At 30.0% G+C, this 3,958-nt stretch overlaps 1 protein-coding gene across 1 annotated transcript in view; it reads right to left on the bottom strand.

The window, feature by feature from the left end:
* Positions 1-2,928: 2,928 nt before the first annotated feature.
* The window catches only part of LOC133185262 (uncharacterized), a 25,957-nt gene continuing 24,927 nt past the window's right edge, over positions 2,929-3,958 (bottom strand). Inside the window, exon 28 of the mRNA XM_061320379.1 lies at positions 2,929-3,958. This exon is cut by the window's right edge and continues 815 nt beyond it. The gene's annotated coding sequence lies outside the window, so the exon portion shown is untranslated.

The following is a 3,958-nucleotide window of genomic DNA, read 5'->3' as shown; positions in this document are numbered from 1 at the left end:
CCCTCAAACCAAACTGTTTGCCTTCGGCCTAACGGCCTCAGGCAAACAGTTTGGTTCTTGGGTCCGACAAAACACATGTTGCCCTCGAACCCAGTCAATAAATGTATAATATAATATAGTTTTTGTTCATTTTGTACAAATGTACTTGAATATTATTCATGAAATGGAAATGTAGTTTTTGAGAATTTTTGACTGTTAGAAAGTGGAAATCGAATATTGAGTGTACTTTACCTTTTACAGATAGTAATATATACTGACTGACGTATGGACTGGGGTTGAGGGCAACATTGATTATGTTAGCTCCCAAGTGATGAAATATTGCGGATTTGCCCTACATGGAATGAAGGGCAATATTTTCATCCCAAGGAGGCTAACATAATCAATGTTACCTGAAAACACAGCCAGTAATTGTTTTGTTACAAATCAATAAAATGGTATTTTGTTTTTGTTCATTCACTTTCAACATCTCATTGGAAACAGATTCATATAAAAAAAATAATTTATATCTCATGCATTATTTTCAGTTTGACTGTGGTGTTAGCTAGCAAATCTTGCCATGATTGTTTTACATAATTAGGTCCCTGCAAGAATTTTAGGGTGCCCTATAGTAAACTGTCTGTCATTCTCCCATCCACAAATTTTCTGTTTTTTTTTTCCTAATAACTTTTTTTTTACAGTTGTCCTATTAAGTTCAAATTTGATATCTTGGTTGAATAGACAGTAAGACATATTTTGATACCAATTTTGATTGTGGATCTCATCTGGTTGGGAGCTGGGGTGGTGGGATAGATTCCTAATTTATAGGAAAATTTTCATCAGTTATCTCTCTTTGCCCATTAAACTGTATTCCGTGAAAGGTGCAATCAATCCCGTGATTAATTAATCTGCCTGCTGCAGAAAAACCTAATCTTTACCTTCACATAAGATTAATTAACACCTGTTCAAGTTATGCTTATTTGAAGTTACGGTCAGCCTGGGTAATGTTTGTAATCACTGAAGGGAGATTATTTTTTAAATTAGGATACTTCAATCTGGTTCAAATACATTTTATTGAAATATACATGTAATTTAATGGAATTGAAAAAAAATTCAAGATATCACATTCTTATTGCTGCCTTGTGTAAATTCAAGGATACTACCGTAAACCTGGAAATTTTTACGTCGATTTATTTTTGCAAATCTGGGTCAAAAAGGTGTTGATTAATTTTTACGTTTTAAAATTTTGCGAATTGTCATCGTTGCTAAAAATAAAAAGCGCTTAAAATTTTCATAACAGTTTGTAAGTTACGTGTGTGCATATAAAGAATTACGCATTTACATACAATGTCCTTTTTTTCGTCGGGGTTTCATTATACATGAGAGTAAGTTCTTCGTTAACAATCTGTCATGCTAGGGATTCGTTGTTAGATAAAACAAATGGCATCTCTTTCTTTGAGATATAATTTTAAAGAGACATACTGCCTGTCAAACCATCGGGCGATATTGAATGTAGTTAAGGCACGGATTATCATGGGTAATTAGCATGTAGTGTAAACAGATTTCTTAAAACGACCACTGCATACAAATTCTTGTTTACCAGGTTAAAAATAGACACCAGCTGTCAGCAAAATTTTTGTTAACATTTTTCCTTGTTGATTTATTTTTAAGAAAAATATTTTTGCGAATGCAATGCACGCACAAATTTGCTAAAAATTTATCTACAGCAAAAATTTCCTGATTTACAGTATTAATTTTTACATTTAGTAGGACAATAACCTCATTTTGTCATTGCTAAAATTAAGTATTCATATTGTGGATGTAGAATAAAAGATATGAGAGTATAATGAATCCCCTGAGATCATTAATCTTGCCTTCTGCAGAAAATCCAGAGGCTTATCTTTTTCTCTCACATTATGATTAATTATTATCTCTGTCTGCAATATCTATTCTGAAGTTAAGGCCAAACCTGGGGGATGTTTGCATTCACTCTTTTAAAGATTGGTATTTTATAAAATACATACTTCAAATTGGTTCAAACATGCACATAATTGAGTAATTAATTTTATAAGATTGTCTTTAAAATTTGTAAATTAAAAGGATACTATCAATTACCCACAGGTAGTTGGATTATAACCTCATTTGTCAATTAGAAAATTTCTTTAAATTTTATAATTACAGTTACTGTCTCACATTCTTTTTCATATATCTTTAATTTTTCCTTTATTGAATTATCATAAATCCACCCCTTAAGCTGCATTCTTTTATGTATATTTATCTGCGGGACCCTTGCTGACTGGACAGCTTTCTAGTTTTTTTTTTAAATTGTGACAGGTTTTTTTTTTTTTTTGAAGTAGCGACAATATCATTATGTCACAATAAATTGATCTGCTAATCAAAAAAAAAATAATAATAATAATGTGTGAAAACTCTCAACGCCAGTCACTTATAGTAAAAAATTAATTGGCCAACATTATCAATAGCTAATATCAATTTTGTTGACTTTTGCTCTACAAAGAGACTTTTTTTTACTGAATATAACAATTCATAATATATATATATATATATATATATATATATATATATATATATATATATATATATATATATATATATATATATATAGACTCACATGACAGAGAATCCTTCCTAACAGCTATTAGTTGTAGAATTACACTTTGTACATTTTTTATTCCATCTTGAATGATGAGTGATTTGAAGTGATAGGCAAAGTATTGCATTGTGGCATGTTAGAGAACTAGTGATAGTACTTGGTTGAATGGTTTCCCTTAGAATGTTACTTGTTTGAATTCCAGCAGTCTATTCTATCTTGGACAAATCAAAAATCAGACATCCTAGAGATATATATGTTATCATATGGCTAAGAAAATCTTCCTTCAGTAACAATGAAAAAATAAACTTGAATTTGTCTGTTTAATGTATCAGTAAAAGTTACATTAGCAGAAGACATAAATGAGTATTATACAAAGCCTATTGTTCATTATAAACGATTGTTAAAATTTCTGATATGTTTCATTAAGACTAGAGGGAAGACAAAATGGAAATAAATATAAATCAAATTTCCATGTATTGGTCGATATATAATGCATACCTCAATGCATAAAATTATTTACAAATTTACTATAATTTTGTACAAGACAAAAAATTCTGTCAACAACAAGCTACCAGTACATGTATTCTCAAAACTAATTTTTGGCAACCATTGTAATTGGTATAAATTCAATGCCCTATGATATAAACAAATCAAATTTGGTTCAATTGAAATTATTTGAACTATATGTATAAATATAAAACACACACTGTAACATACATACGTTAGTGGTATTCATATTTTAGTGCCTTTCTTGTCTACTTATTTATGTAGATGCTCTTAATATGATTAAACTAATACTTGTTGTTAAAATTCTTATGCACTTAATTAGTTGAAGAAGATGGTTGCCCTAAATTTTGAATACGCTAATTTATGTATGTTTACAGTATACGTGTAATGTATCAAGGTCAAAAAATGTCGATGCAGTTGCATAGCTCTCATCAATATCTATCAGCATATGAAGTTTGATAAAAATATCTTGGATAGTTTCTTTGAAACTGAGCTTTGAACAGAGCTAAATGCAAAGTGTGACGGAAGGACATCACAAACACTATATGCCCCACAAATATTCATGGCGGGGCATAAAAATATCTAATTAGTGATACCCAGTGGATAAAAGATAACCATGACTGTAATTAATTCATGACAATTGTCTTCATTCTACAATGACAATAAATACATTTCTGCATTCTAAATAACAACCTTAAATCCCCACAGCATAAAAATATTTAGGTGAATGTTAAATAATTTACATTTTTTCAAATTATGAGCACGAAGCAAACATGCTTTTGTGAAAGAAAACCTTTTCAACTCTGTTACAATATTGTACTTAAGAAGCAAATAAGACAACACCAGCAAACAAGGAACAGT

This window comes from Saccostrea echinata, unplaced genomic scaffold (assembly GCF_033153115.1).
Source record: "Saccostrea echinata isolate AGI-Se365-2 ecotype Australia unplaced genomic scaffold, CSIRO_AGI_Sech_v1 ptg000001l, whole genome shotgun sequence".
NCBI lineage: Eukaryota > Metazoa > Mollusca > Bivalvia > Ostreida > Ostreidae > Saccostrea > Saccostrea echinata.
This window is presented reverse-complemented; position numbering and strand designations above follow the sequence as displayed.